Below are 14,513 nucleotides of genomic sequence, written 5' to 3'. Positions count from 1 at the left end.
TCTGTTCTGTGTAGCTGTCCCAGCCAGCTGTGTCTGAATGCCACGGAGGTGTCTCGGTCAGACCAGGCTGGACTTTGCTATGATATAGAGCAAGGAGGGTGGGTAAGCTAGGAAAGAGGTGGGCCCATCTCGGAGGACACAGGCAAAAGCCAGCGTGCTGTTCTTTGACCAAGTCTCCCTCCACGCGGGGTGCTGGAGAAGGCTCACGGAAAGGCAAGATGTTTCTAGTCCTAGAAAGAAAGACCAGACCAGAGTGCAGCAGAGGCCCTCAGGATGGAGGGGGGTGTGCGGAGGCACAGGACCTGGGGCCTCTGTGAGCACGTCTCAGAGAAGTGGCACACTTTGGTCCCTGTATGCAAATAATGCATGTGCAAGAGAAGGAGCCCCATGCCCGTGGATTACCCCACCCTCTCTACCCCGAGCTGGGAGCAGAGCAAGGGAAGCTGGTGTGGGCAGCTTCTGCTCTAGAGACCTGGGGGCCAACTCCAAGAGGGAGTGGCTTCTGCCTTCAGCACTAAGATACCAGCCTCACTGCAAACACATCTGCAAGGGCAGCCCCCAGGGGACCCCTGCCCCCATAGGAAGTGGGCGAGGGAGCCCTGCCAGACACTGCACAGTAGCTTCAGGAAACACTCCCAAGTGTGTCAACAGTGGCAGAGGCAGTTGGGGCCAAACAAAGGATCCTTCCATTCTTATCTGGCCAAAGCCAGACCTTTCCCTTTAGCGCTCCCCCACCCCAACTTCCCCCCAGATGTTCTCCAGCCGCTCTCACCACAGGTTCCTCTGCAGGACTCAGGGGGCAGAGTCAGGGGTGAAGGGGCAAGGAATGAGATCTAGAACTTTCCTTAGAAGGTGAGGCTGACCCTGGGGGGTGGCAGGAAAGGGAGACAGTCATCTGGAAAGAGAAGCCATTTGACCTCCATCTAGTCATGTCCTGCCATGAGAGTGACCCGATGGGGTCTGGCAGGTTGTGGAGGGCAGGGGGAAGAGGTGTACAGGGTACAAGCTTCTGGGAAAGGTGGAAGGAGGAGAAAAAGCACCTGGGTCGTTGAAACGTGTCCAGCCTCAGGCCCAGCAACCTGCTATCAATCATTTTTTTTACCCTGAGTCTGCCCACCGATGTAGGCTTTGGAAAGTAGGGGTGAAGTAGGGGTGTGTGTGTGTGTGTGTGTGTGTGTGTGTGTGCGTGTGTGTGTAGAGGGTGCCATGGCGGCTTGTTCTCCCGGGTAGCTGGACAGCTTGCTCTGAAGGACTCCTTGCTTGTTTAAAAATCAAACTTTCCTACCTTTGGCCTGAGCACCCTAGTGCAGCAATGGCTCCACCTGCTGGCCATGCTGGGCTCCTACCACTCAATCAGTTCTCTTGTTTCCATGTGGGGGTTCTCTTCCCAGCTGCCCCACCCTTAAATAGTCCGGTAGGTCTCATACATGAGGCTCATACAACTATGAAAAGTCACCGCTGAAGAGGATTTTAGAGACACATGTAACTGAACTCCCTATGTCACATTAAAGAAAAACTAAGGCCCAGAGAGGAGACGTGGCTGGCTTGCCCAGATGCCCTGGAACTCCGGTGTCCTGCACCCGAAGCTCTTCCCTTCATCGTACTATCCCACGCTTCCACCAGGCTTCAGGGTTTCTCCAGTTGGATGTCATGAGGCTGGCGAGGGCAGGGTCAGAATAGGTTTGGGGCTTCACCTCTAGAGCCTTTTATCGACATGTGTTCCCATGCCTGGACAGCCAAGCAGGTCCTGGGGTCTTGGGACAAAGCAGAGACTGAAGACCATGGGAAGCTGTGAGGCTCGGCTCGCACTGCTGTGCCCATAGCCAGCCCAGGGAATGAAGGGGAGTGTCACACAGTTCGCTGTGGAAAACATACCCAGAAGTGTCTTCTGCTCAAGTCGCATCTGAATGGATAAACACAATTGTCCTCTGAGTCTGGATACGTGGGACATCCCTATTCCATCCCCTCCAGGTAGATTAACCTCACACTTCCTCTTCATGCACATCCGGTAGCAGGTAAGCAATATTGGGCAACAGGATGCTGCTTCTCTTCCAAAAGCCCCCACCCAAGGAGTTCATGGCCAACCTTGATTCATTCCAAAAGTTTCACAAAACACACCCTGCTGGGGATCGGCCCTGTGCCAGGAACAAATCCATGCAGAGCTTACAATTCTGGTGGAGAAGAAAGACAATAAGAAAACACATTTATCTAAGTAAATAAAGACTTATGTTTTCAGGTTGTACGAAGAGCTAAGAAAAATACAAAAGATTGAGAGGGATGATCGGTACTTAGCATATGGTGGTCACTCCCACGGAGATGAGAATTGAGAGCACAGCTCACTCTAATGAAACAAGGGAGAGAGCATGCCATGCAGGGGAGACGGCAAATGCAAACACCTGAAGCAGGGCAGGAAGGTGGCCAAGGCAACATCAGAGCCCGTGCAGGGGGCTCAGCGGGCCCAGTCCCAGTAGGCCTTTTAGGCCTCGGTAAGGAGTTTGGCTCTTAGCTAAAGGTGGGAACCACTGGAAGGTTTTGAGCAGAGAAGTAATATGAGCTGACTTGTGTTTTTAAAGGGTGAAACTGGCCGCTGAGTTGAGAATGGGGGTAGAGAGGTGAGAAGCGGAAAGGAAGGGGGCAGGTGGGCTGATTGTAGCCAGAGCAAGGGTCACAGCTGGGAGCTGGGTCAGAACAGCGGAAATGGAGCAAAGAGGTCTTGAAGGTCCAGCTAACAGGGCTTGGTCTCTCTGTGTATTTCTTCAAATACCAGAATGTAAGCAGTGTATTTTATTTAATATGCACAGAAACCCAATGAAGCAAGGACTCTTATCTCAGAAAACAAAACTTGAGTTTTCAGAGTAACAGGGAGCTGTGCTCGAGGCTCAGGGGGCAGAAGCAAAGACAAGTAAGGTACAAGTTTATTGGAACCCACAGAGTTTTAAATCTCGAAGAGAATACGATCAGTACCTTTAGACAACAACGCAGTAAAGTGCAAGGCAGGAAGTGAGCAGTAACCCACGGAGTGCCAGGCCCCAGAGACGAACTGTACTAAATAGGAAAGAGAGAACCACTGAAAAGTTCCCATTTATTCTTGATTTATTCGTTTATTCAACAAACCTTTTTTTTTTTTTTTTGAAGTATTCATTATAAGCCAGATACGATGCCAGTCACTTGGGATAAGATACAGTCTCTTTTGTCAAGTTTTTAGACTGGTGAGCATGGGGGGAGACACATGACAGAACAATTAGCATTGAATCTAAGTGATATGGTGAAGGTTACTTTGAGTGGAAGGGGCATGGCTACCAGGGAAGGCTTCCCAGAAGAGGTGACATCCGGGACAAGCAGGGTTTTAAAGGAAGACATTAGAGATCAGTTTTCTAGGAAGAGCAAAGTGAGGGTAGTCATTCCGGAAATGCAAGGGGTTCTTTTCGAGTCCAAGCAGAGAATATGATTCTTCTTTGCATCTTGTATTTCTGTGCTGAGACTTTCTATTTGTTCTTTTATTTCAAGCACGTTACAATGGCTCATGGAAGCATTTCTATGATAGCTGTTTTAAAATTCTCATCAGATAATTCCAAAATCTCAGTCATCTCAGTATTGGTGTCTGTTAATTATCTTTTCTCATTCAAGTTGAGATGTTTCTGGTTCTTGATATTACGAGTGATTTCAAATTGCTATCCTGGATGTTTTAGGTACGAGGTTACGAGACTCTAGATTTCATTTCCATCTCCTGTTTTGGCAGACCCCATTTGATCAACTGCCCTGCTGGGGTGCCTCCTCCTTCGCACCAGAGGGGGGGGGACGGAAGTCCAGGCCCCCCATTCAACTGTTTGTTCCTGCTGGGGTGGGTGCCCCAGAGTGGGAGTTCAGGCTCCCTGCTATCCCTCTGTTGATGCCACCCTGATGACGCAGCATCCTTTGAGTCATGAGGTCCCTCCCCTGCCTCACTTTACCTTTCAGAGTCTTCCTACTTTTGTGTTATATACACAATCCAGAGTTTTTTTTTTTTTAAAGGTTTTATTTATTTATTTGACAGACAGAGATCACAAGTAGGCAGAGAGGTAGAGAGAGAGAGAGAGGAGGAAGCAGGCTCCCCGATGAGCAGAGAGCCTGATGCGGGACTCGATCCTGGGACCTCGAGATCATGACCTGAGCCGAAGGCAGCGGCTTAACCCACTGAGCCACCCAGGCGCCCCGATCCAGAGTTTTTAGAAGTACTGAGCCCGAGGACTAGGAAGAGGTACATCTGCTTCATCTAGTCTGGAACCGTAATTTCATGCAAACAAACGTGAAGGCGGAGGGGCCCATCCCAGGCCACGAGGCTGGAGTGGTAGGCAGGTTCTAGAAAGCTGTCCTCAAAGCTCTCTCACACAGTTTGAAGTTATTGAGGACTTCAAGGAGCTTTTGGTTTTGAGAGTTACATCTATTGATAATCACTACATCAGAAATTAAATCAGGGGAATTTTTAATTACTCAGTAATTCATTTAAAAATGGTCATTTTCTCCTTATGTGAGTAGACAAACTAACCTACCCATTCATGAAAATTAATGATATTTTCAAAATAAAAACACTGAGTGAGAAGAGGGACGTTGTTTTACTCGTTAGCCCATCTCTTCAATATCTGACTCATAGAACACTCCTGACTCCCTTTGGGTTGGTGTTCAGTCTGTTGTCACGTTCTGTGCCACGTGGCCTCTGGAAAAGTATGGTGTCTACACTTCAGAGAGAAGAAAAGTAGAAAATGGAAAACCACATTTTTTAGCATTATTGAAAAAATAGTTTTGACCCCAAAGACCTCTTGGAAATGTCCCAAGGACCCCCAGGGGACCGTGGATCATACGTGGAGAGCTGGGGCTCTAGAATTATCCTTTGTCCGTTGCAGTGGCTGCTGAGCACAGAAGATGTGGCTCTTATGAATCAGGAACAGAACTTCCCATTTATTTCATCTTAATCAATTCAAATTTTAAAACCAAAGCAGGATGAGTTTTTTGTTATTGTTAAATATAATCTTCCTGTTTGGGTAGGAATACATTTCACTTTAACCCCTGAAGACAACATCTGCTTTGAGATGTGCTGTATGTATTAAACACACACCGGATTTTAAAGACCTGGGGGAATAAAAAGAAAAGAAGAACCGTCTCATTACCTTAATTACCTTAATTATTTTTAATTAATTAAAAAATGTTTTTTTACATGGGGCTTGTGTTGCTATGGTACTATTTTGAATCTATTGGTTTAAGTAAAATGTATTTTCAAGATTAACATCATTTGTGTGTTTGGGGGGTTTTTTTGCAATTGTTTGGAGGTTTTGTTTGTTTGTTTCACTTTTTAAAATGAACCTATTATTGGCGTAAAGGCACAGGACTAGCTCATATTGGGTTTCTGTCTAGAGGTGCTTCTCCAGCAGAATCTGGACGGTGAAGGCTTTGTAAGCCATGCGAAGTTTATTCTTTATTTTGAAGGTAATGTGGAGCCACTGAAAGGTCTCAAGTGAGGCTTCGACACCATCAGATTTGCACCGTAGAAAATTCACTCTGGCAGCAACGAGAAGTGTGGATTGAGGGCAAAAGCACCTGGGAGGTGATCACACTCCTGAAGATAAGGGATAGGGGGGCCTGAAAAAAAGTGGCTTCATTGGAGATATATTGGGGAGGTCAAATTAACTGGCATTGGTTCCTGGGTGTAATGATGACATATAGGAGAATGTCCTTATTCTTAGGAAATGCCGGCAGACATGTTGAAGGACGAAGGGTCCTATTATCCACAATCTACTTTTAAATCCTGTATATTCACATGGAAAACTCATACACATACACGCACTGCACATCTGTGAGCGCCTGGGGGGTGGAAAGGCGAGTAGCACGTTACTATTATTATGAAAAATATGCGTATATTGCGAGAGGAGGTGGGGAGGAAAAGCAAATGCGGTATAAAAGGTGAGTCGTGGTGACTCTCGACGAAGGGTTCTACTGAATAGGGGCTCGTTTTACTCTCCATTTCATCTTTCTGTCTGTTCGAAATTGTTCAAAATAAAAAGAAGGGGGAACATGAAAACGCGAAAACCCTTAACATGTTGATTGGATGTGGGAGAAAAGGGAAAGCGCAATCAAGAGTGATTTTCTCATTTCTTGCTTAACAAGGGAGTGGACGAGGCTGTCGTTCTTGAGATGGAAACGCAGGAGGAGAAATAGGACCGGGAGTGAGGATGAGTCCCGACTGGAAAGTGGGCACCTTGGGGACCCAGGGGGCAGTGTCCACCCTGAAGTTTCTGAGAGACAACTGTCTAGAGAGGCAGCCCCGCATGTTTTGGAGTCTAGACAGTAATTGGAAGTCCTGGAGAGCAGGCTAGTATCAAGGGTGTGCAGAGGGAATGAGAAGAGAACCTTGGGGAACATGGATGTTTAAGGGTCAGCAAAGGAGAAGGCTGTGGTAGACAGCCTACTTCCACGTGGTAGACACGCTCCTCAGGACTGGCTTCTCCTACGTGTACCAGTCTGTGTGACAAGGGCGGAGGTGAGGACGCATCACTGCAGATATCAGATTAAGAAAGACACAATGGCTTTGATCTTGGCCACACAGGCTCATTCTTCTGGGATCACTTGCTCTGGGGGGAGCCATCTGTCACGTCTTGAGCAGCACTGTGCAGAAGTCCACGTGGTCGAGAACCGAAACCTCCTGCCAATAGCCATGTGAGGCAGCTCGGAAGAGCTTGGAAGAAAATAGACACAAATGAACGGATGAAGGAATGAGTGAATGAATGAAGGCTGAGACCGTACGAGAAGTCCAGAGCTAGCGCAGCCCAGGTAAGCTCTTCCACCCGGCTGAACTGCTTTCCAACTCCCGACCCTTAAGAAGCTGTGTGAGATCATCAACGTTGGGTGAAGCCGCTCAATTTGGGGGGAACTTGCTGTGCAACAAGAGACAGCCAACTGATACTGATGTCTCAGTGGAAACTTAGATGGGTGGACAAAGAGAGCCGCGAACTTTGAGACTGGGGTAACAGGAAACCAGGGAAAGAGAATATTTCACAGAGGAAGGGCTGGTATACCGTGTCAAAACTCCACCAAGTGGAAGAAAAATGGGGTTTTCCACAAAGGGGTGGTTAGCAACCTTGACGAACGTAATCAGTAGGGTGTAGGAGGGCAGAAACCAGATGATAGTGGACTGCCGCCTAAGTAATAATAAAAGATGTAAATTTTCCATTGTCAAACTTAATTGGGGAAAAAACCCCTAGTGATAAGTATCATAATCCCTATTTCAGGGATGGGAAAGGCAAAGTCACCCTGCTACTACTGGGTCAAATCTGGCCCCCCTACACCAGTGGGTTATTAAAGAATTCTGTCTAACTATATTCATTACTCTTTCTGGGAAGAGTTCTGATAAATTCCATTTTGGTAACCTCATCCCATTGGCAGTGATGCTCTTGCATCCTTTATAATTTTGGTGTCCCAGATGGCTGCCCTGCGGGAATAGATGTCCCTTCGTCTAGTTCTGCCTAATTCAGCCTCCCTGCCTTAGGTAAGCCCTTGGGAAAATAAATGACAAATTAAAGTGAGTGAAAAGCCATTTTCCCATTCATTCCATAGCTACTTTTTGAGCTCTTGGAAAGAGCCTCAGCCACTGGGCCAGGCTTCTGAGACATGGTGGGCTACCAATGAGATGTTTTACAATATGAAGTCAGCATTCCAAGAGCCAAAGAACGTCGGCCTTCTCTTCCCAAAGAGGGGGCCCCAGGCCAAGGTTGAAGAAAGCACTGCATCAAGAAATGAAGCAATCAGGTAATCACTCCATGGTGATTAATACTGATAACTCCAGGGTGTCATACATGGAGCTAGAGATCTGTAGTTATTTCTAGCTTTCGCTCTGCTCTAAAATTTTTGACCTTCACTCAATCAGTTTGCTTTCCTGTGACCCACACCGCCTCCCCACTGACAGGTTTCCTGCGAAAGGCTTGCCCTGTGAGAAGAACCAACCTGGGACCTGCTAGAACTTTATTAAGTGACCATGTGACCTCGTGGTTGGTCTCCCTAGCTTGGGACTCAGTCCTTCCCTGGGAGTCCAGCTCTGGCGTTATCTATGTGATCTTGAGTGGTTTACATTTTTAACCTGTATCATTTCAGGTTCCTCACCTAGAGAAAAAAAATAAGGATCATATTTACCTCATATCATCACCGGAAGTAGAGCAGGGAGGAAAAAAATGTATATAAAAATATGCCTGCCAAACTTCTTCATTCTAGGGTGGTGCAGGGTTCGCCTCAGAGGTACTTGGCTCATTTGTTGAGGAAAATGCTTCAGGAGACTTGAGTGGTTAAGAAAAGCAGCTGAGCACCCTCCTATTCACGCATTTCAGTTTCTTCTCTGACCCCAGATTGAGAATAGCCCAGAACGGAGACATTTGTTCAGAGAGCTCAGTGTCTTTGTGTAACAAAGTAACAGGAAACCGCTGTTTCCAGGGAGAGATGGGGAACAGTAGAGAGGTGGAAGACAAGGTATCTTGGGAGGGAAAAATGGCCGTGGGCAGGGCTCTGGACAGCTGGACAGCCTGGAGGGCATGAGGTGGAGGAGATGGGGAGCCCAAGTGTGGTGGCTTTCAGCTGTTTGCCTTCAGTGCTGCTACAGGCACCCTATCTCGCCTCTGACCTCCAGTAAGTCTTCCACACAAAATGGCCCCCTGTTCTTAGGGTTTCCGGGATCAAAGGAAGGAAGGAAGACGTCCAGCTTGCTATGAGTAAGAGTGATGGGTCAAGAGAATGACATTGTCAGGAGGAAGATGCAAGAGGTTGAATTTAGCCAGAATAGGAATTCAAAAGAAACATCATCATGAAAATGTCAGCCTTGGGTACCTGGGTGATTCAGTTTGTTAAGTGTCTGCCTTCAGCTCAGGTCTTGATCCCACAGTCTTGGGATTGAGTCTTACATCGGGGTCCCTGCTAATCTGGGAGTCAGCTTCTCCCTTTCCCTCTACACCTCCCCCCTGCTTGTGCTCGCTCGCTCGCTCTCTCATGCACTTTCTCACGTGAATAAATAAATAGATAATATTTTTTAAAATTATTAAAAAGAAAATGTCAGCTCATCCCCTAAGAATCTTAGAAAGTCTTGGGGGAGAACACAGACATCCCACAAAATCTGGTATGGGGACTGGACCTATTTCAAAAACACATGATTAGGGCACCTGGGTGGCTCAGTGGGTGAAAGCCTCTGCCTTCAGCTCAGGTGGTGATCCCAGGGTCCTGGGACTGAGCCCAGGATCTCTGCTCAGCGGGGAGCCTTCTTCCCACACCCTCCACCTCACCTATTTGTGATCTCTCTCTGTCAAGTAGATAAATAAATTTTTTTTTTAATTACAAAAATACATGATCCGGGAAGGCTGATAAAAAAATCAGGTTACATAAGGATTAGATGAGAGACGGTACAGAAAGCATAATTAGCTCAGGGCCAGCCTGTGATAAGCATGGAATTACAGATAGCCTCTTACTATGATTTAGTGCGCAATTTCCTTTTTTCTTCACCTTGTTGAGCTTCAAGGCCTCACAATCTCCTTGAAAAAGATGATCTAGTCATTCATTCATTCTACAAACATTTATCAAATTCCTTGATACACTTACCTATATATCAGGTAAGTTAAATAATCTCAGGCAGTGTTGGTCATCAGAGCTAATGTCACTCAGGGCTCAGGATGGGCCACGAACTGTGCTCCGTGCCTTACCTGGCTCACCTGGTGTGTTTCATACAATCCTCACAACACTCCTGGGGACAAACAGTTGTATTCTCACTTTATAAATGACCAGACCGAGGCACAGTAAAGTTAAATGACGAGCTCAGATGGCGGCCAGTGGGGGAACCAGCATTTGAACCCAGACAGTGGGATTTCAGTGGACTCTTTTTATTATTATTATTATTATTATTATTATTATTATTAAGATTTTATTTGTCCATCTGAGAGAGAAAGAGAGTACAAGTAGGAGGGAGGAGCAGAGGGAGAGGGTGAAGCAGACTCCCTGCTGATCAAGGAGCCCGCTGCTGGGCTCGAACCCAGGATCCCAAGATCATGAGCTGAGACGAAGGCAGAGGCTTATAACTGACTGAGCCACGTGGGCACTCCATTCAGTGGACTCTTTCAAGCTTTTTGCTATTTTTGAATGCAACTACTTGTGTGTGAGTTATGCCCTGCAGGCGGTGAGGTATCATCAGGGAAGTGTCCTGGGGAGGTAAACCTACAAACAGGGGCAGGACTGTCTTGCTTCCTTCCTTCTCATCCCTCCCATTCCCTTTCTAGCTCTGAGCTTTCAACAGGGGGATGACATCAGAATCCCACAACTTCCGTGTGTTCAGAGCTGCTCATCAGCTGGTTCTGAGTTCTCCCATTCAGCCTGTGCCCACCAATAGCCAGGGGAAGGAGGAAAAAGAAAGAAGGAAAAGACCCATTAAAGCAACCAATGGACAATTAGAAGCTGGCTATTTTGCCATAATGCAACATATCAGCAATAAATCAATCAATCATTTGGGGGGTGGGGAATGACTTTCCTATAATCAGCTATTAAAGTCTTGTACCACTAATTAGTCTATTAATTAGAACTGTTCTCATCCTTCCACATGTTATCAGCCTGCCAAGGCAAAGAAAACTCAGCCCCACGGGCAGGAGATAAGAGAAGTAAGAAAGACGGAAGTAGCTGATTCAAACAGCTGGGCATGTGTGTGTTTCAAAAGCACAGCTCTTAGTGCCCGGGGCAAATCCACCTGCTAGTAGGGAAGGAACGTTTATCAAAAACCAAAGGGCTGTTGTCTTTGTTGAGCAGAAAAGGAAGAAAAGATTTAATCTTTAAAGAGAAAAACCACCATAACCACACAGGGGGATCTGTAAAGGGCAGTTCCAGTGGGTGTCCCCCAGGGTACTGGACACAGTGAGAAGCACACATGTTTCGTGCAAAGGCAGCGCTGTGAGAAGACTCAGGAACACAGCCCTCCACGCACTGATGCTAAAGCAAGCTCATCTCGGGGAACCGGCCCATACTGAGTTCCTACTATGTGCCAGGCACACCTCTGTGTTTTACATTGGCAACAGCTTGTTGGATGACTTCTCCGACATTCTTAGGGCGCCCTAGAGTTATTTCTGGGAGTTCTCAAAAAAGAGCCCCATAGGAACCCTCACAGCCGTGGTCATCAAACCATGGTGGCTGGACTCTTCCTCTCCTGTTCTGACTCTCAGTGGTTCATGCCCCCTGCCCACCGAGAGCTTGAAAAGGCCTCTCATCACTGAGGCTGACTCAAAGGGCCCAGAAACTCACAAGTCATTCTCGCTCGAACAGTTCAAAGAGCCTCTGGGTTCCACTGCTCTCTCTATGTCCCCAGGAGGGGCACAGCAGGGAGGACTGTGGCCTTCAGACTCCCTCCTTCTCTTTTCCAGCACCTCTGCTCCCCTCCATCCTCCCCTAGTTAGTGAACTGACATACCCATGCACTCAAATGAAAACTAGCAGACACGGAGGGGTGTGAGGGAGGCAGGTGTCTCCACCATCAACAGCCCACCAGCAGCTGTTAGGTTATCTTGTTTAATCCTCAGAACAACCGTGTGACAGGCTATCATCAATCCCATTTTGCAGAATGGGGGACCCGTGGCTCAGAGCGGTGAAATCATTTGGCCAGTCTTCTGCAGGCAGTGACAAAGCACTTAGCAAGGTAAATATTTGCTGACAGACGGAATCGGAAACATGAAGGCAATGGAAGTTCTCCAGTTTGGGGGGACCTCAGAGCTCTCAGGGGTCCAACTATGTGGAAAAAGGGGGCGGTCAAGGGAGATAACTGCCAAAGTGGCAGAGGAGTCAGAGATAGGGAGTATAGGGTCAGCCTCAAGGTCATTTTCTCCCTGCCCTACTCCTTCCTGCCCTAATACCTGTTGTTACTGATTTTACTTTCTAGCAACAACACACCACTCCTCCCTCCCAAAGAAACCCCTTCAGAAATGGTAAGCGGTTACATTTTCCAGCTGCATGATCCTCAGGATGTCAATATGAATGGGTCCCCACTCTGCTTTCTACTTCGGGGATGGGAGGGAGGGGTGGTGGTGATGTATGTTTGGGGAAAGCCTGGGCTTGGGAATCAGCAACCAGTCCCTGCTCCCTGACAACTAACTGGGTGACCTCAGGCAAACTGCTTTGCATTAGCTACCTTCAGTTTCTTCATACGCAAAATGGGAAATGTCAGCTGCCTACCACAAGTGTTATTGTGAGGATCGAGTGAAGTAACGCACAATTACAAAATACTTCCACAGATATCTCTGGCAACCTTCGGATTCTCAAACCTGAGTATGATTATCCCTATTTTTCAGTTGAGGAACTCAAAAGACTCAGAGAGATTGAAATTCACTAAGAACAGTGAGCAGTGCAATTACTCAAAAGCAGGCTGGGGTGCCTGGGTGGCTCAGTGGGTTAAGCCTCTGCCTTCAGCTCAGGTCCTGATCCCAGGGTACTGGGATCGAGGCCCACATCGGGCTCTCTGCTCAGCAGGGAGCCTGCCTCCACCTCTCTCTCTGCCTGCCTCTCTGCCTACTTGTGATCTCTGTCTGTCAAATAAATAAATAAAATCTTGAAACAAAAAAACAAAAACAAAAACAAAAACAGGCTGCCTGGCCCTACCACACCTGACTTTCAGATCAAGCAACACCACCACGCTCTGGGGTACGTGTCATGTTCAAAGCCTTTGTTCATTCAGTAAATATTGGTTGCATTTCTACCTGGCACCAGGGATCGAGGGCGCTTTGCAGAGCTCCCCTTGTGGTGGAGAAAGCAGACATCTTATATGTAAGGGACAATACTGTGTGATGAACGTTAGAACGCCCTAGAACAGGGGAACGAGAGGAGACCATAAGGCAATCTTTAGAGGAGGGCATAGCTTCATAAAACATCGTGGAAGGGCGTTCTCAGCTCAAGATGGGAAAGGGCATGGTGTTTAGGATGACTAAAGCATAAAGGGTAAGAGGAAAGTGACAAGAGAGGAGGCTGGAGGGACAGTTGAGCTGTTTAGAGAGGCCTGGCAAGTGAGTAAAAGAGTTTGAACCTCATCTTTGGTGCAATGTGGAGCTACCCTAAAGGTTTTTTTGTTTGGTTTTGGGTTGTTTGTTTGTTACCTAAGATTTTTAGCAGGGAAATGATTGAGATCAGTGGAAGATTTTTCTGGCTGGGATGTGAAGAGACTGGATCTGATCCTGGCAAGACTGGAGGCAGATAGAGCATGTACATGGAGAAAAATGCAGAAATTCAGGCAAGAAATAATGGTGAGCTGAGCTCCAGATGGGGTCATGGGGCTGAAGACAAGGACAACCTTTGAAATAGATTTAGGAAGTAAAACCAAGAAGTGGCGATTGATGGGGAATGTGCGTAGAGAGAGGCAGTGAGAGGGAAGGGTCAGGGACGACATTAGCTTGAGCAACTACTGGGTGATGGTTTTCCTTATTGGATAAGGGGATTCTGGGGATAGAATGTCTGCTTTCTAGCTATGAAATTGTATCCCAGCTTCCCCAGACACCTCTAAATTATGGCCATCTTGCCCAGAGGAGGAGGAATGGATGAAAAGATCCTGCTACCTTGAGAATTCCATCTGCCAGGTACCGAGTATGCACATGGTGGCTATACGTTGTTGGTACAGGGTGGGAGAGGAAGGGAGGCTTTGAGTTCCTTTGGAGCAAAGAGATTCATCTCCTGGCTTCCTGTGAGTCTTCTGTTCCCTTAACCAACTTCCTTTTCTTTGGTTTTGAAGTGCTGTTCGTCAAGGGCATTCCGTATAAAGTCCATTAGTAGTTGCCAAGGGGGGGAAACTGATTTAAAAGAGTATTATCTGGAAGGACCAAGAAGACAACCAACCCCAAAATAATTACAGTTCCATGTGTATAGTGTTAATAGCCATAAGTGGCATAAAGTACATGCCTCCCGAGGTCGCAGATGGCACTGCTGAATGGGAAAATCAGAAGGAAGAGGCCTCAGGGTGAGTCTTACCAGAAAAGATGGAATTTCTACAGGAAGAAACGTGAGCTTGGGGTACAAAGGAGATATTCTGAAGGAAGGAACACTATGATAGAGATGGTAGTGGGTACAAGTAATCACAAGCTCAGCCTCCTGCTGTATTAGGGTATCTGCAGACCCAGTTCTTAAACTGGGGTCCATGGCGCTCTGAGAAGTCTGAGAACGCCCTGACTGTGCGAAACTGTGTTTATGTAGGCATGCGGACTTTACCGGAGAGCCGGCCCACAGCTCTTCTCCAATCCTCAGAAGGGTCTGGATCTGAGAAAAGGTAAGCAAATAGCACTTCAATTCCCTTGAGTTAGAATTTACAGGTGGCTGGAGGCGCGCTTGCACACCTGTGGGGTGTTTGCGTGTGTGTGTGCGTGTGTGTGAAAAGCTCCCATTGGGAATTGACCCGTGCATACCTGGGATCTTTCTGGATAGGCCCAAGGAGGCCTTGGAATGCTAACCTCATGCGCTTCCTGCCCTTTGCCCACCGCTGGCCCCCCACCCCCTCTCCAC

The sequence above is a fragment of the Mustela nivalis genome (assembly GCF_964662115.1).
Source record: "Mustela nivalis genome assembly, chromosome: 16".
Taxonomy (NCBI): domain Eukaryota; kingdom Metazoa; phylum Chordata; class Mammalia; order Carnivora; family Mustelidae; genus Mustela; species Mustela nivalis.
Note: the sequence above shows the minus strand (reverse complement) of the source record.